Here is a 19,148-nt window from a genome sequence, read left to right as displayed (position 1 = left end):
ACACCGGTGGTTCCAGTTCAGGTTCAAAGCGCAGACACCTTTGGCCGTAACCATGGTTGATGGGTACGTGTTTAAAGGAAAACGGTCGCGCTTGCTGGCAGAAGGAAGGTCTGGTGTGTCTTAATGAGAGCATTGAATAGTGAGACACTGATGGCTGAGTTGTCTGCCCATAGTGCAAGTACAATGTCAGTAGTGGTTACATCATTCAACTGCAGGTCAGTTGTGACCTTGGGGCAGAAGGAATCAGAGTCTTAGGTGAGCTGAAATGTGCAGATTGGTGAACTTGAATCTTGGTCTGGTGCTGGAACGGTGTCCCCGTGGCTGGCTGTGAGAGTTTCCGTGAACTCTGTGACCTGACAGTCTGGCTCGGTTGGCCTGTGTGACTGGAGGGGGAGGGGTTCCCGCACTTGAGCCCAAACTTTCAGTTGTTTGAAGTCCTGTAAAGGTTCAAAGCGATCTAGCAGGTCTTTGCCAATTAGAAGTGGGTAAGTGTTAATTTTTTTGTGTGCACTGGGTGGATCAGACTCATAGAATCAATTGTCAGGTGAATGTGAGCTAACTGTTCAAGCCTGATGTCATTTTGGCTGTATGACTGCACGCTCAGTTCACAAGTTTGAGGTGTAAGAGTTCGATCTTGTCTCTTAGCTTGAAATTGGAGTCTTTTTGAAAAGGTGAGATGAGATCACCGTAAGATGTGATGCTGTGTGTTCCCTGCTCACTTCCTTTTCCAACGTGATGTTCAGGAGGAGTTACCGGCCCACCCCCTTTTCGACCAGGTTGCCCAGGAATGTTGTCATTGGGGCAGGTGTGACGATCAATGGGTGGTTAGGACCGGGTTTGTGTGGCTGTCTGCGGGTGCAGATAGCCAAAACAGCATTTTCTGGTACCTTTGGATAGTGGTACCTGATATGAGGAAGTGTGCTGTCTCATTCAGGGTGTGCAGCTGTCAGCTGTGGAGCTTGGGTGATGCTGTCACCTTGTGATGTGACAGTTAGCTCTGTGGTCTTTGGCTGACGAGCAGTGTTCGGGGTGCTTGGCTCAGTCAGTTGGTAGTCAGACCGGGCGTTGGTTTCAGTTCTTATGCTTAGACATAAGATGTGTGGTTTGTCTTTCTTGCGAGTTTTCTGTAAAGAAGCTCTTTCAGCACCTTCAGGATCTCTGCCCTCTCTTACGTGGCTGCACTGTTTTGATCTGATGTGGGCTCAGACTTGGGCTTACCAGTGGCACGTTGAGAGGGGTTCCGATGCCGGCTCTCTGGGCTTGATGCTCCGGACAATGGGGATCGGCTATTTCTGGGTCGCCGGCTGGCTTCCCAGGTGGCTCCACCCCTTGGGTTGTTGGATGGGTGTTGCCGGTCCCAGAATCTTTCAGAGCGCCCGCTCTGGTGCTTCGGGCGAGCACCATTGCGGTTGTGCTGCCCTCTGCTGGCTTGGAACTGTCTTGACTCTCTGTACAAAGGTCTGTGGTGTTGTGGGGCGTCCTCTAGAGTCAGCTCTGAATAGTGTTCGGAGACAGGGAAGATGGTGTGGTTTTTTACAGTCTTTTTGGACACAGTCTTTTGCTTGACATAAGCTTTGTGGGCCAAGTCTCGTAGCTGTTGGGCAGACATGGTCCGTGAACAGGCCAGGTGATGACTCACTGTGGGATGCAGATTTGGGAGAAACAGAGTTCTGAAGTTGAAATCCTCTTCCATACCTGGCTCGTTCCGTGCTCCGAAGTAGGCTTGTCGGAATCGGCCGTAGTAGGTCTGTGGGGTTTCAAGTCTTGTCTGCTTGAGGTCCATGGCGATGATGAGCCCTTGGTCTGATTCTGGATCAGAGAATGCTCGGATCAAAGCTTGTCGCAGCTGCTGGTAGTCAGTTTTGACAGTCTTTGTTTGACGGTCTAGGAAGCTGCGCACGTCACGGCTAGACGTAATTCTTAGCAGGTACAAATTGTCCCAAGCTGTCAAGTTGGCAACAGTTTGCAAGTGAAAGTCAATGTCCTGTAGATAAGAGTGAATGTCATCACCTCCTGCAGGGTCTGGATTAAACGTAGGGATGTTTCTGGCCAGCTTGTCGAGTTCTTTTGGGGCCATGCCATGGTTAGCGGCAGGGGTTGTCTGGAAGCTGGCTGGTGACATCTTGAGCAATGGGCTTTTAACCCCCCTTTCAGCTCTGAGTTTGTGGCTGAAAGGTACGGACCGGGTGGTTAGGGGAAACTTTGTGGTGTGCGTTTCCCCTTCCCGTTTATTCTGCAGTCTATGAGAGTGTTTCAGCTCTCTGTGAACAATGTCAAGTTCGTTTTTTTTAGATCGTGTCTCTGCTGAGTAAGCTTGTGGATTTCAACTCGGGCTGCGTGCAAGTGGTTTTTGCAGGCCTTGGCTTTAGCGTCTCTTTCTTTTAGTTCAGTCTCTGCTCTTACAAGGAGAGCTTCACCTTGTCGGAGTTTCTCGTTGAGTTCCTCTCTGGCGTTTCTCTCCGCTTGCTTTCTTTGGTCTGTGTCGAGACGAAGATCTTGCAGGGCATTTTGAAGTCTTTCTACTTGTTTCTGTAGCTCTGGATCTGTGTCGTCCTCTTTCTCGCGCTGGTTCTGGGTCTCGAGGAGGAGCTGATCAAGGCGACTCTGGGTTCGGACCTGGTCCTTCCGGGCCTCCTCCGCTTGAAGCTGAAGCGCTGCTGCTTACTGCTCCAGGTCGATGTTGCTCCGTTCGCTGAGCCTTGCCTGGGCGACAAGGTTGTGTGCGATGCCTCCGACGATTCTGGCCCAGTCTTTGTAGATGTAGCTCTGGGTCGGATCGTGGGCCATCAGCTTGTCCACGTCGGCGTCCTTAGGCAGGAAGGAGGTCGTCATGGCTCTCGACCATGACTGTAGGACAGGAACATACTGGCTCACTGTGGGCGAGAGGAACACAACATACACAAACAAAGAGACCAATGCAAGTCCGTTCTAAGCTTAACAAGCTATACTCATACGGGCTATGCCGTTCATGAGAATTTTGGGGCTAACTGATGTAAACAGTTAGCGAAGCCAATTGATTTGGGTCGACGAAGGACCCGAACTAGAGATTTGACAGGCAGTAGCCTAGCGGGTCACGTGATGACACCGGCTGCGTAATTGTCACTCTATTCTATTATTTAGCTTCCTTGGTGGCTCTCACAGGTTACTGTCTCTAAGTGAAATGAAAGAAACAAATCACAACAGAACACAAAGATAGAAGAGATCAGAGTGAAAGGAAACAATGAAAATGAATAGGTCTGAAATGAACTGGAATACATACTAACACTGGAAGTGTTAGGGAGAATAAGGAGGCCTAAGCCTACTACCGCTGATAGGGTTTAAGATAGGGCCTACGGGTGAGAGGGGTTGTCGGGATAGCAACCTAAGAAGGTGTGGCTTGGAGAAGAGATGGGCCAAACACTTAAAATATCCGGGAGATATCTAGTATTTTGTGGCTCATAGTAAGTGGAATGGGTTTTATTAAATTTAGTTTACCTGCGGTGAATTGAGTCCACTCCGGTGAGAACCAGTGGCATGGTCAACCTCCCTGGCGCTTCCCAAACACTGAACCGCGGTGTCCTCGGCCCTCCATTACTCTGTGTCGCGTTGCGCCCTCCCAAACAGCCTTTGTGACTTTAAACACAACTCGGCAACGCCAAGATGTCAATCGCCAGACAACACTACAAAATTGGGCTGTTCCCCAGAACCCTCCCGGAGGAGTGGCCTCTTTCTAGGCCCCGGTTTAGGTACTGGTCCCAGAAATTGTCTTTTGTGTCGGCTGGACTGGTTGACTACCTTTGGAGTGCCAAATTGCTGATGTCAGCACTGCGGGCCGCAACGACGGACAGAGATAAAAGAAACCGAGATTCACACACAGCCAGTGTTGGTAACGCTGGTCGGACAACCTTGCTGGCCGGAGCACCACCAGAGATGACTTCAAATCACCAAGGGAGTACTACAATAGATACACAAAAGGATGAACAAGGGAAGCTTAAAGTGAATTAAGGCTTGTTTGTTTAAACCAAATTGAGTAATTATTTATGTAGCAATAAGAGTCGAAGGTTTTACTAAATAATAATAAAAAGAGGTAATTATGATAATGTTGGTAATTATCAAAATAACCTAACCCAAAAGAGAGGAAAAATAATAAAAATCAAAATATGAAGAGACAGGATTGAAACACGGTAGAAGAAGCAGGCCGCAGTAGTGGGTTTCACCACGAGGGGGGCGTACTCCTTCTCCGTGCTTTGCCTGGGTAAACAGAACACTTGATTCAAATTCAAAATTCTAAACTTGTTTAAATTTAAAACTTAAAACAAGCAGGAAAGAATTAAAAGGAAAATCAGAATGAAATCCTATAATAGCTAATAACACGGTAAAGTATCATTAATAACTATAAAATAATCAAAAAGGGGAAGATGAGATAGATGCACAATTCAAAACAGAGTGAAAGGAGGAAAAACGTGATACCGACTTAGGGGGAAAGGCCACAGGGTGGCGCTGTTTCCTCCACATGGATATCAGTGACTTACAGGCAAACACGATGTAAATTTAAACTGGTTTAAAACCAAATTAAAATAAGCGTGAAAGGAGATTGAGAAATCAGGATAAAATTTTATAATAATTAACGACAACAGTAAAGTATCGTCAATAACTATAAAATAGTCAAAAGAGAAAAGTAGACATAGGCAATTCAAACAGAATTGGACAGAGAGACAAGGAGAGTTGAGTGAGCCGACTTGGGCTCTCTCTGGCTGTGCTGGGATTTAGTTTAAGTTTTAATTCAAATCTTGTCTTGAACCAAACTCAAAGTAAATGTACCAGTCAAAAGCAGAAAAATTTGTCTAACACAAAATAATATTCGCACGAGCAAAGGTCTAAATGCAAATAATTATTGAGAATTTAGACAGGGAAATGAATTCCCTTAATTCACAGGGAAATGAATTCAGCAGTAAAGAGAGCATTATCTGAAACGGCCACAAGATGGCGTAATTGCGCTCATGCAGGCTGAAGTCAGAAGGCGGGGCGTAATTCGAGACTCCTAAACACTTAAAGGACGCCCTCTGGTGTTTAGCAAGCGGAATTACAACCGACTTTAATGTGATTCAAACTATGAGCTTTCAGCTCACGTCGTGCGCTGATTTCCTGCAATAAATCACAAATAAACAAGCAGATCTCTGCGGATCTTTCGGTGCTGTACAGCACAAGAGCGTGAAACAGGATTTTTTCGCTGTGAAAACACGCAGATGTGAAACAACAGGAATTTCCGTCTGTTGTTACTCACATAAACATTTTTATGTATTAGATTTATATTTAAATGTATCAGATCTTTAATTGGGTAGCTAAACGAATTTTGACCAGGAGTTTACCGTTTTTGTTGAATATCACTGGGTTAACCACGACTTCAATAACGACATTATGTAAGGCCTTTTACCACTGAAGAGAGGAAACTCGCTCTCGATCAGATTTACGTCTTGCTAAAGAGATTCTCGTCTTAATCAGGCGTTTAAATAATATTAACATGTACCAGCTGCAAAGAGTTTGCTTCGTCTTTACAGGGACAGGTATAATATTATGAAATGCAGTTTAATTTAGCAATTAACAGTGTTCACATGTTAGACATATTTCACAGAGTCGATTTGCTTAACTGAGATCGGCTTCGTGCCGATCAGTTCTTCAGTGGGCTCGCGTTGCGCGACTTTCACTGGAGCGCGCATTAAAAAAAAAATTTAATACACAATATACTCATAGATTGAAACTGAATTTGCTCACAAAACAAAGTTTGAAATGCCTCGCGATCTCCACCAAACTGTAGCGACAATGAGTCTTACATTAAATTAGTTCAAATTATATATAGGGAATTTAATAATTAATCATGAATGATTAATATATTGCACATTACAGTTAAATTATCGAAGCTGAAAATAGATCGATTGTATATATGAATGATCACCATAATGGGTTATGGTTCGTCATTAATATATCAATAGTCTTATTACAGATCGATTATATGAGATAACCTTAAATGGAATTAATTTAGTTATCGAACAAAATGTTTGTCCAGCAAACGGCCGTAAGATTAACTTATCAATTTTCAACAAAAATTTTCTCTTTCTTATAATTCCAAAAAAGCTATTTTTTGGCCATAAAAAATCACCTTCTTGTTATTATAAAATTTAGGTTACTGAAATAGTAACGAATTGTAAAGCTTTGTAGCTAAAGGGTCGAACACTTCATTGACTTTGTAAAAATGAGCACTTTAGACAATTAGCAATCAAGAATATAATGGTTTTAATAAAAAGAAACTATGGATACAGAATTCTACATTTAAACCCGGGATACATGTATGTACAATAAACAGTAAAACTAACGAGACAAACGAATAACAACGGGAGTGAGAGAGAGAGAGAGATTGAGTGAGAGAGAGAGAGAGTGAAGTATATATATATATAGAGAGAGAGATAGATAGAGGATGAGAAAGTGAAACTAACGGTCAGGATGAGAGAGATCACCGGGGTGATCGCAGCATGGCAAAAATCACAGACAATAACCCTTAGAGAGGCAACAAGAAATCACATCAATCAAATCAAATCAATAACCTATACTTGCGTATATGGTTCTCTTTGTGTTGCTGAGGAACGAAGAGTCGTATGCGTGTTTGTCCTTCGGTGCTATAGGCTTGTTCTCTCGTGTCTTCCGGGGCGAGCAGACTCGCGGGAAGTTTTAAAGGTTCACCGAGCGTGAAGTTACCAAGGAAATAGAGCGGGAAAAGTTCTTCTTTGTCTTGTCAGGATAATTGATGATGCTATAAAATTTTGTCATTTCTAGCCAGAAAGATTGTACACACAGAACAATACATTTTACTGTAATATCCTATGTATGACTGGTTTAGTCAAAACAAGACGGTCAAACAGGTACCAAGAATGGCCGGAACGAGTAGAAGAAACATAAAGTTACATTCATATGCAGAATTACACACATTTAATGTTCACTCACACGACTATAAAGCCATAATACCGGCTACCATGACCTAGGAAAGATCAAATTCATGTTTATACATTTCTTAAGTGGTTATATATAGATTGCAGAGTCTATTAGTCTTTCTTCATCAGAATTCAAGTGGGAGCTGTGATTCCATTGGAATTCCTTTTGGGGGTCATAAAGTTTTATGACCTAGCAAGAGGGAGAGTTACAGAAGATGATCCTGTTAGGTAATCTTTCGTTAGAAATACACTTAAGATTTGAAGTTACAGACCAGTCTCCAATTACATCTATAGAATAAGACAAAACTAATTAGATATGCATGCATACAGGAAGGTTAGATACAATTCTGTGTTATATACATTAAGGACATTCCTATCCTAAGTTGCACACAAAGGACGTTTGTGTGCGGGTATGTGTGGTGTGTGTGTGTGTGTATCCTTAGGGCATATTGTCCATCCGTGGTGTGCACCACGTGAGGGTTTCGAGAACAACGGGACCTGTTTCTTGATTGCGCAATGCGTCATAAATGGAGTTAATCAATGACCTGCTGGCAGACATTGGGGCACCATTTCACATGATTCAAGGTTTTGTGAATTAAACATATATGTGTTCATATTTGTTCAGTAGTGAAAGAAAAACAGGATTCGGTCAGTCGCTACACAGAGGAATGGCACTTCTCAGGTGTCAATCTACATTCACTCTTTGAGTGAACATCCTCAAAGGAAAAAAGAGAATTTAAAGGTGTATGTAAAAGGTTTTATTTCATTTTTTATCGTAATCACTGACTAAAGCTCATTCTTGTCATCTCACACTTCCCCCACTCCCCTTGGAATAAGTGGCTGTTGTAGTGTTTGGTCTGCTTCGCTTCACACTTGGCTGATCCCATCTTTTTTTCTTCTTGCATTTCTTCTAATGGTGCTTGGATGAAAAACAGGATAATTTTCACTGCTTCCTTCCATCTTTACATCATCATGTCATCTCTCTACTAATCATACATGCTTTGCAATAAACCTTGTAATCGCAGTAGCTGTCCAGCAGAGCTGAGAAAGTCATGCAGTGAAAGTCTAAAACAATAAGATAATTTTGTTGTGTTTTTTACGCTCCAGCCACTGCAGGCTCAAGAGGCCCTGCTCCTGCCCCGGCTCGTGCTACTGCCCCTGCTCCTGCAATTTATCCTGCTCCTCCAGCATCGTGGACCCCTGGCCAGGTGTCCCAGTCGCCTGCAGAGCTTCCTGTCCACTGGAAAGAGCAACTCCAATCTTTGCAGCAAGGCCTTCAACCCCTGTCCCTCTGCACCAGGACCATCCTCACTACAGCCACACACAGGACTGCAGCGCCCTGCCCAGCCTCCTCTGCAGTCTCCTCCTCTGCGCCCTGCCCAGCCTCCTCTGCAGTCTCCTCCTCTGCGCCCTGCCCAGCCTCCTCTGCAGTCTCCTCCTCTGCGCCCTGCCCAACCTCCACTGCAGTCTCCTCCTCTGCGCCCTGCTCAGCCTCCTCTGCAGTCTCCTCCACAGCCTTCTGTCCTGCCAAGTGCTGCCTCTGCTCCTGCAACATCAACTGTGTCCAGTGTTGCAGACCAGGCTCCTGTAAGTAAGCTTCTCATTATTCGTGTGCAGGTGCTGCAGCGTGATTTCCAATGACCACAAAAAAAGAGGCCGCATTTCCTCTGTGCTGGAAACTTTGCACTGGCTACCTTTTAATTGTAGATTTAATCAAAAAATTGCGCTTTAAGCCATGCAAGCTGAAATGTTTGCGGCCCGGCAGCAGCAAGGAGGATGTATGTTTCGGTCTAGGGGTATGATTCTCGCTTAGGGTGCGAGAGGGCCCGGGTTCAAATCCTGGACGAGCCCATTATTAGGCTTTGCTTTTAATCTCTTCAGCCTGATTAGGGCAACCAGGATATTTCTGAGAAATTGGGGATAAAATGTGCAAGAGAGAGGCCGGTTAGCTCAGTTGGTTAGAGCGTGGTGCTAATAACTTCAAGGTCGCGGGTTAGATCCCCGTACGGGCCACTCATTTTCTCTCTGGGGCCTCTCCGTAAAAAGGATGGACAGCACTGGAGAATGCAGGCATCGATCCCACTACCTCTCGCTTGCGCCTACTGCTTCCTACCGATTGAGCCAAAGTAAGCCCAAAGTAAGCCCACGTGAGCCAATCGTGTTTCTCTGCTGTGGCTTACTTTTGACCAATCGCGTTCTCTCCTGTGGCTTACTTTTGACCAATTTTGTTTCTCTCCTGTGGCTTACTTTTGACCAATCGCCTTTCTCTCCTGTGGCTTACTTTTGACCAATCGCGTTTCTCTCCTGGCTCTGCTAGGGTGGCTTACTTTTGACCAATCGGCGACCGCTATTATTATCGTCATCTTTGCGATCTTTGCAACAGGTAAGTCTATTCTTCACGACTGTATAATCGATCATTATTTATTCATAAACAGTGTTTGTTTTTAGACAATTAAACATGCCAATAAAGCTAGCTAGCGTGTAATAGCACACGTTTTCTTCTGTACATGTGAACCTGCAACTTTACCATGATATACAGTAAAAAACATGCCACTACTGTCAAGATTATTAGCCGACCGCTAATTAAGCTATATCCTCCTTAAACCATTTTTTTTGTTGTTGTTAATTTAGTATTTTTTTGTGTCATTCATTACATTATTTTGAGCAAAAGAAGATTTTTACTAAAACCTTTAAAAAAAAAAGTTTAATTCATATATGTTATACTATACTATGTTATACACCAGTATACATATTTATGTTATCTTTTTAAATACTATGTTATACATATTTAAAAAGACATGAATAGGCAAAAACAAGTGTTTTTTTGTTTCAACAAATGATTCTCAACTATGTTATAAAAGATATACCAAAACGATTTGATATACCATTTTAAGTTTTAGATCTGTTTGATGATCATATTATTATGAATTGTCATAAACGCCTTTATGTTATATTTGGTGTTTCTTAGTAATCTCTGCCACAAAAGCTAAACAAAACAAAACGATTTAAGCATGGCATGATACCAGCAAGATTGTACCAAGAAGTGTTATTTATTTTCTTATTAATAAGATTATCACACTATTTACAATTTGTACACAAGGCAATTCAAAGTGATTCACAGTTGTATAAAAAACAATAATGCTTATGCTCATAATAATAATAATCATTAATTATTATAATATTATAATAATTAATTACATAAAAAACAAATGATGTAGTAAAATACTTTCAGTTGGAATTTGACAGCTATGTAACGTTCTGTTTATGCCTGTGTCCTTTCAGATTATGTATGCATACCCGGTTTTACGGAGAACCTCTGAGGGTCGACTCCTTATGGGGCCAACTGAGGAGGCCAATAGGAGGAAGATCGTGTTGGCAGGGAGGGCCAGGTGTAAGGAGGAGGTCCTGGCTGAGGCCACTGCCTTTGTGAGGCAGAATGGAGGGAATCCTGGAGACCAGTTCCTGGTTCTGGCTCACTGCAAGATCCAGTTTGGGAAACACCAGGGTCAGAGGTTCCTGTGGCTGCTGGAGAACTCACTGGGGTATGCTTGCTATCTGGTCAGCAGCATTTTGGGGGAGGAGGAGAGGGACAACCCGCTGTCGGACAACAAACACCTGTTCCTCAGATACACCTCGCAGATCAGGGAAGTAGGCGAGGCTGTGGAGGTGTATCAGAAAAAACAGGCCATGCTGCAGGAGGCCCAGAGGACAGGAGACTCTGGATGTCTGATGGTGGAGTTTGGGGATTTTAAGGGTAGGTCAATGAAGGAGGTGTATGAGGACCCAAGCAAGGAGGCCCAGGCTCTCATCACCTACCTGAAGAAGGCAAAGGCCAGGCCTAACACCAATATGGCCCTTTTCAAAGCACACGTGCTGAAGAGGCAGGCTCCAGCCCACGTGCCCACCACCACTGTGCCCACTGCATCTGTCCTCACTGCTGCTGTGCCCACTGCCACTGTGTCTGTTCCTCCTCCAACTACTGCCACTAAGAACAGGCCACTGCTGGCGACCAATGTGAAGGCCCTGTTGGCGCGGGGGAAGCATTTATTTGCTTCACAGCTGGCACAAAAGATTTTGGCTCCAGCCAAACCCTGTAAGTGATTTGCAAGCTTTAAAATCATTACAGTATATATTATGCAGTATATATGTCTAACGAAAATACGTGTTCAACAGCTGCAGGACCACGTGTACATCCTGCGTCTGAGTCCGCAGCCCGGAGACAGCTCTTTACATGTGGTGAGTATCACTTAACGCATACAAGTGTGTTGGTGACATGTGCTTAGTGCTTTATGTTATTTTACAGACTCTGCTGCTACGGATTTTTTTGAGGAGGAAGATGACCTGGAGATGGCAACTGTAGCCTCGCAAGCTGAGGAACAACTTCCTCAAGGTATGTAAATCTTAAACAATATTTTACAAACAATTACAAATAAAACAAAACAGTATTTTTTAAATGACATATTATTTTATTTCACAACACAGAGGAATGGCACTTCTCAGGTGTCTATCTACATTCACTCTTTGAGTGAACATCCTCAAAGGAAAAAAGATAATTTAAAGGTGTATGTAAAAGGTTTTATTTCATTTTTTATCGTAATCACTGACTAAAGCTCATTCTTGTCATCTCACACTTCCCCCACTCCCCTTGGAATAAGTGGCTGTTGTAGTGTTTGGTCTGCTTCGCTTCACACTTGGCTGATCCCATCTTTTTTTCTTCTTGTATTTCTTCTAATGGTGCTTGGATGAAAAACAGGATGATTTTCACTGCTTCTTTCCATCTTTTCATCATCATGTCATCTCTCTACTAATCATACATGCTTTGCAGTAAACCGTGTAATCGCAGTAGCTGTCCAGCAGAGCTGAGAAAGTCATGCAGTGAAAGTCTAAAACAATAAGATAATTTTGTTGTGTTTTTTTACGCTCCAGCCACTGCAGGCTCGAGAGGCCCTGCTCCTGCCCCGGCTCGTGCTACTGCCCCTGCTCCTGCCCCTTATCCTGCTCCTCCAGCATTGTGGACCCCTGGCCAGGTGTCCCAGTCGCCTGCAGAGCTTCCTGTCCACTGGAAAGAGCAACTCCCATCTTTCCAGCAAGGCCTTCAACCCCTGTCCCTCTGCACCAGGACCATCCTCACTACAGCCACCCACAGGACTGCAGCGCCCTGCCCAGCCTCCTCTGCAGTCTCCTCCTCTGCGCCCTGCCCAGCCTCCTCTGCAGTCTCCTCCTCTGCGCCCTGCCAAGCCTCCTCTGCAGTCTCCTCCTCTGCGCCCTGCCCAGCCTCCTTTGCAGTCTCCTCCTCTGCGCCCTGTTCAGCCTCCTCTGCAGTCTCCTCCACAGCCTTCTGTCCAGCCAAGTGCTGCCTCTGCTCCTGCAACATCAACTGGGTCCAGTGTTGCAGACCAGGCTCCTGTAAGTAAGCTTCTCATTATTCGTGTGCAGGTGCTGCAGCGTGATTTCCAATGACCACAAAAAAAGAGGCCGCATTTTCTCTGTGCTGGAAACTTTGCACTGGCTACCTTTTAATTGTAGATTTAATCAAAAAATTGCGCTTTAAGCCATGCAAGCTGAAATGTTTGCGGCCCGGCAGCAGCAGGGAGGATGTATGTTTCGGCTCATTGGTATAGGGGTATGATTCTCGCTTAGGGTGCGAGAGGTCCCGGGTTCAAATCCTGGACGAGCCCATTATTAGGCTTTGCTTTTAATCTCTTCAGCCTGATTAGGGCAACCAGGATATTTATATCCCGGGTTTCGGCAGAGGAACCACGTCCGCCTCTTTTAGTCTACCTGATTCCACCTAGCCTCATCGCTATCTGCCTCTCAGACAGCCAGCTATCAGGAAGTGTTGGTTCCATGGTGTAATGGTTAGCGCTTTGAATCCAGCGATCCCAGTTCCAATCTCGGTAGAACCTTTTTAGGTTCTTTGCGGAAGGGTGGGAAAAAACAGAGGTGATGCACAACTGCTGACGTGGCAGTGAAATTGGCACTCTCAAACAGAGTCGGAATTGGGGAAACATGTGCTGCGTTCCAAACCGCATACTTCCCTACTATTTAGTATGGGAAAAGAGTAGGCGAGCGAAAAAGTATGTATTAATCCAAAAGAGTAGGCGAGAATTACCTGGGTGACGTAACAATTATCGCGAGATTTGGACTTAAGTGCGTTCGAATGTGCCTACTTTCCTACTATATAGTAGGCGAAAACAGTACGTGAAGGAAGCAGTACGTTCGAAACATCAGTATTCATAAAAGAGTAGGGGAGAAGTTCCCGGATGGCTTACTGCTTCCGGCCCGATTTTTGAGTGCTCAACCGATGGATACTCTTCTATCCCAGGAGGCCACGCGAGAGCATACGTTATTATCAAACATCACGGAGATCAGCGACGCCGGGGGTTTTCAAATGTGAGTAAACACGGTTCCTTATGTGTTAAACTACAATAGAGTAGACGTTTTAACTGTTGAAGGTGTAAAGTAGTTAGACAGTATAGTATAGTTGTGATTTTGCTGTAAAACATGTTTTGTATAGCTAGCTAACAGGGGAGCTCTAAGCACACGTAACGTCTCTAAAGTGGATTTACATAACCATATACATCTTAAACACGCTTATTTAAAATGTCTATTTACATCTGAAAGGAAAATATTGTAAGTACTGACATATTGCAGATGAGCACATCACAACATGAAAAAGACATCTGAGTGATGTATGTGTGGCATTATCATAGGATAGGATAACGTTAATTCACTGTTGTCAACACTGTTGACATTAGACTAATGTGCTGTAAATAAGGTAAATAAACAAATCTATAAAGTAACTAAACATGTTTTTATTCAGACTGGTGTGAGCACTGAGGATGAGGAGCCCAGAGCTGAATCCTGGAAACGGTGCCATGGATGAGACTGTCATAAGATCTCTCCATCTGCCCTTATCGCCTCAGATTGTGAAGCGCAGCGCAGCAACAAGCTCCGGCACGAAGGCACGGTCACCTCTGGTGAATTCATCAGAATAAAGCCGCAGAATGGGAACCGCTGTGTTGAGATGGCAGTAGGATGTGGGCTTCAGCGCCCAAATACATGCTTGTAGTTTGAATAAAGATTTGTTTCATGTGCATGCATTTGTTTATTGTGTGATGGTTACTTTTATTTGTTCTTTTACTCATTTATTCATGTTTCTTATTGTTGTCAGTATATAAAATATAATTATTTAATGTATGCATTAATTCATTGCTTGACTGACAATTGAGATGTTCACGTGTATTCATGCATAATTCAATTCAATTCAATTCAAATTTATTTGTATAGCGCTTTTCACAATACACTATTGTGGCTATTCCAGAGTTTAGGAGCTAAATGCGAGAACGCCCTCCCTCCTTTAGTGGACTTAGATATCCTAGGAATGACCAGAAGCCTCGAATTTAGTGATCTTAAAGAGCGCGATGGATTGTATGGCGATAGAAGGTCTGTTAAATACACAGGAGCTAAACCATTTAGGGATTTATAGGTCAGTAGGAATACTTTGTAATTGATACGTAACTTAATAGGTAACCAGTGTAGAGATGATAAAATAGGTGTTATATGATCATATTTTCTTGATCTAGTAAGAACTCTAGCAGCTGCATTTTGCACTAACTGTAGCTTGTTGATTGAGGATGCAGGGCAGCCAGCTAATAAAGCATTACAGTAATCTAGTCTCGAGGTCATGAATGCATGAACTAACTTTTCTGCATCAGAAACAGATAGCATGTTGCGTAGCTTAGCAATGTTTCTAAGGTGGAAAAAGGCTGTTCTTGTAATATATGAAATATGATTTTCGAAAGTCAAGTTGCGGTCTAGTATAACACCCAGGTCTTTTACTGTAGTGGATAAAGTAACAGGACATCATTCTAAATTAAAGTTGTATTGTAAGGGATTTTGTGGGTAGTTTTTTGGACCAATAAGTAGTACCTCCGTTTTATCTGAATTTAATAGCAGGAAATTACACGTCATCCAGCATTTTATATCATTTAGACACTCTGTCAATTTAGATAAGTTAGTGTTTTCATCTGGTCGTGATGAGATATATAATTGAGTGTCATCAGCATAACAGTGGAAATTAATTCCATGTTTTCTTATAATATTACCAAGTGGCAGCATATATATTGAGAATAGCAGAGGGCCTAACACCGATCCTTGCGGCACTCCATAGTCTACTGACGTTATCTTTGATTTTTCCCCATTTAAACAGACAAAATGGTAACGGTCTGATAAGTACGATCTAAACCAGCTTAATGCCTGTCCCTGAACACCAGTGTAGTTTTGTAGTCGATCCAAGAGTATTTTATGATCGATAGTATCGAACGCAGCACTAAGATCGGAACTAGTATTGAGATACAGCCTTGGTCAGAAGCTAAAAGTAAATCATTTGTAATTTTAACTAGCGCAGTTTCTGTGCTATGATGCGGTCTGAATCCCGACTGGAATTTTTCATAGATATCATTTTCTTGTAAGAAAGAGCACAATTGAGCGGACACAATTTTTTCTAGTATTTTAGACATAAATGGAAGATTTGAGATGGGTCTGTAATTTGCTAAGTTATTTGGATCTAATTGCGGTTTCTTAATGAGAGGTTTTATTACTGCCAGCTTGAATATTTTTGGAACATGACCTAAAAATAAAGACAAGTTAATAATATTAAGAAGAGGCTCTAAGCATAACTCATATTACAAAACAAATTACATTTTGCTTGTTTTATTAAATTATATCATTTTTAGTATATATAAAAAAGTCATATAATTAAGTAATGGTCAGCATTTAATAATATTTTGTTTAAGTTTTGGGGTGGGCTAACAATGCAATTCATTCTGATGTAATATTAATTTTTTATGAGCGATACTTGCATTTTTCGAGTATAAAGTCAACAGTTTCTCCAAAGGAGATCTTCGAGCAGCGGCCTGTCTCCTTGTGCACTGCAGACAGTAAACGCAGAGGAAAACTGTTCTAGCTTGTGCTGTCGAGTTAATGATGTTATGAAGTGTTAGTGCACCTGTCGCTCATATAATTTAAACTTATAAACTTAATACATAAAGATCATGGAAAGATACTAGTTGTATCTAACAATGAACAATCATAATGACAAAACAGAAAACATAAAGATCATTGGTTTGTGTACATCATAATATGATATTTATACACAGGAAAAAAGAACAATAACAAGGCTAAATATCTTTAAATATAAATAGTTCTTCATAATACATTAAAAAATAGTTTTGTTGTTATTGTCTGAGGGATGAAACGAGAGGTAAATTCATCAAGAAAAGAGGAAAACTTGAAGGAGAAACTTTTTGGGTATAAAATAAAGAAATTAACAACATATTCAAGAGATAACGATTTTGGGGTTTCTTAAAAAATCGTTATAAGGAACTGTGGGTCACATTAGAAGGGTTTAAAATATAACAACTTAAATCAACCCTAAATGTATTCACAAAATAAATTGGCAGCTGTTTCTTCAACAATACCACAAAATGAGCAAGTTTCATCAAGATCAAGATATTTACAGATAGATGAATTAAACGTGTCGTTCATCTTTTAAGTTGTTGCGCTTGTGATAACGTGTCGTAAGTCACATGATAACGTCAACATGGCGGATGATGTCCGGAATCCGGATCGCATTCATACTCAACGAGATTTGGCTATAAAGTACCTACTCTTTTAGCGCTCGTTAAGTAAGTACTCATTGAAATTAAGTACCTACTCATTGAGTATGCGGTTTGGAACGCAGCCATGGGCTTAAAAAGCAAAGGCTTCATTTGCTCCTTGCTATCGTGCTTTTGGACTCAATGACTTAAATCTCCGCTGCTTATGGGAAAAGTTGACACACGCCAAGGTTCCATGGTGTAATGGTTAGCACTCTGGGCTCTGAATCCAGCGATCCGAGTTCAAATCTCGGTGTGACCTGCTTTTGCCAGGAATGTGTGCAGTACCTCGTTCGAAAAAACTTTTTCGGCAGCACTGAGCCGCAAGAGCTCATCTAGGTAGTGCCCCTTGAAGGGGGGCGTAAAAAGGATGGACAGCACTGGCGAATGCAGGCATCGATCCCGCTACCTCTCGCAAGCTAAGCGAGCGCTCTACCATTTGATCTAATTCCTGAGGTGTCCATCGCTCTCAAAGACAAAGACGAGGCGCGATCCCTAGCACGTGTGCAAGTGCTGCAGCGTGATTTCCAATGACCACAAAAAAGAGGCCGCATTTCCTCTGTGCTGGCAACTTTGCACTGGCTACCTTTTAATTGTAGATTTAATCAAAATATTGCGCTTTAAGCCATGCAAGCTGAATTGTTTTCGGCCCGGCAGCAGCAGGGAGGACGTATGTTTCGGCTCGTTGGTCTAGGGGTATGATTCTCGCTTAGGGTGCGAGAGGTCCTGGGTTCAACTCCCGGACGAGCCCATTATCAGGCTTTCCTTTTAATCTCTTCAGCCTGATTAGGGCAACCAGGATATTTCTGAGAAATTGGGGATAAAATGAGCCAGAGAGAGGCCGGTTAGCTCAGTTGGTTAGAGCGTGGTGCTAATAGTGCCAAGGTCAAGGGTTCGATCCCCGTACGGGCAACTCATTTTCTCTCTGGGACCTTCGCTCTGCTCTTCTCGAAAATGACTGGCGGTCTCCCAGACATGGCTGCTGGCTAAACCGCACAAGTACCTGGCCGAAATAGCTCAGTTGGGAGAGCGTTAGACTGAAGATCTAAAGGTCCCTGGTTCAATCCCGGGTTTCGGCAGAGGAACCACGTCCGCCTCTCTTAGTCGAGGCGGTCCACTGACCAAACGGCAGCTCTTATCTACCTGATTACACCTAGCCTCATCTTTATCTGCCTCTCATACATCCAGCTATCAGGGTTTGTTTGTTCCATGGTGTAATGGTTAGCACTCTGGGCTTTGAATCCAGCGAACTAAGTTCAAATCTCGGTGGGACCTGCATTTGCCAGGATGTGTGCAGTACCTCGTTCGAAAAAACATTTTCGGCAGCACTGAGCCGCAAGAGCTCATCTAGGTAGTGCCCCTTGAAGAGGGGCGTAAAAAGGATGGACAGCACTGGAGAATGCAGGCATCGATCCCACTACCTCTCGCTTGCGCCTACTGCTTCCTACCGATTGAGCCAAAGTAAGCCCAAAGTAAGCCCACGTGAGCCAATCGTGTTTCTCTGCTGTGGCTTACTTTTGACCAATCACGTTCTCTCCTGTGGCTTACTTTTGACCAATCGTGTTTCTCTCCTGTGGCTTACTTTTGACCAATCGCCTTTCTCTCCTGTGGCTTACTTTTGACCAATCGCGTTTCTCCTACCTGGCTCTGCTCCTGTGGCTTACTTTTGACCAATCGGCGACCGCTATTATTATCGTCATCTTTGCAATCTTTGCAACAGGTAAGTCTATTCTTCACGACTGTATAATCGATCATTATTCATTCATAAACAGTGTTTGTTTTTAGACAATTAAACATGCCAATAAAGCTAGCTAGCGTGTAATAGCACACGTTTTCTTCTGTACATGTGAACCTGCAACTTTACCATGATATACAGTAAAAAACATGCCACTACTGTCAAGATAATTAGCCGACCGCTAATTAAGCAATATCCTCCTTAAACCATTTTTTTGTTGTTGTTAATTTAGTATTTTTTTGTGTCATTCATTACATTATTATATACATTACTCCAGCCCACGTGCCCACCACCACTGTGACCACTGCATCTGTCCTCACTGCTGCTGTGCCCACTGCCACTGTGCCTGTTCCTCCTCCACCTACTGCCACTAAGAACAGGCCACTGCTGGCGACCAATGTGTAGGCCCTGTTGGCGCGGGGGAAGCATTTATTTGCTTCACAGCTGGTACAAAAGATTTTGTTTCCAGCCAAACCCTGTAAGTGGGTAAGTTTTTTCTTTTTTCTCCATCCACTGCAGGCTCGAGAGGCCCTGCTCCTGCCCCGGCTCGTGCCCCTGCCCCTGTTCCTGCCCCTTATCCTGCTCCTACAGCATTGTGGACCCCTGGCCAGGTGTCCCAGTCGCCTGCAGAGCTTCCTGTCCACTGGAAAGAGCAACTCCCATCTTTCCAGCAAGGCCTTCAACCCCTGTCCCTCTGCTCCAGGACCATCCTCACTACAGCCACCCACAGGACTGCAGCGCCCTGCCCAGCCTCCTCTGCAGTCTCCTCCTCTGCGCCCTGCCCAGCCTCCT

General features: G+C 43.5%; 4 non-coding genes across 4 annotated transcripts; all 4 read left to right on the top strand.

Annotated features, from left to right (window-relative positions):
* Positions 1-8,901: 8,901 nt before the first annotated feature.
* Positions 8,902-8,975, top strand: trnai-aau (transfer RNA isoleucine (anticodon AAU)). Its single transcript has one exon. It is a non-coding gene; the product is annotated as a tRNA-Ile (tRNA).
* A 7,836-nt stretch (positions 8,976-16,811) lies between these two features.
* trnaq-cug (transfer RNA glutamine (anticodon CUG)) lies at positions 16,812-16,883 on the top strand. The gene has a single exon. It is a non-coding gene; the product is annotated as a tRNA-Gln (tRNA).
* Positions 16,884-17,300: 417 nt separating this feature from the next.
* On the top strand, positions 17,301-17,372 carry trnap-agg (transfer RNA proline (anticodon AGG)). Its single transcript has one exon. It is a non-coding gene; the product is annotated as a tRNA-Pro (tRNA).
* A 255-nt stretch (positions 17,373-17,627) lies between these two features.
* Positions 17,628-17,700, top strand: trnaf-gaa (transfer RNA phenylalanine (anticodon GAA)). The gene has a single exon. It is a non-coding gene; the product is annotated as a tRNA-Phe (tRNA).
* The last annotated feature ends 1,448 nt before the right edge of the window (positions 17,701-19,148 follow it).

Source organism: Siphateles boraxobius, unplaced genomic scaffold (assembly GCF_051911475.1).
Source record: "Siphateles boraxobius isolate OS27281-9 unplaced genomic scaffold, OSU_SipBor_1 269, whole genome shotgun sequence".
Lineage (NCBI taxonomy): Eukaryota > Metazoa > Chordata > Actinopteri > Cypriniformes > Leuciscidae > Siphateles > Siphateles boraxobius.
This window is presented reverse-complemented; position numbering and strand designations above follow the sequence as displayed.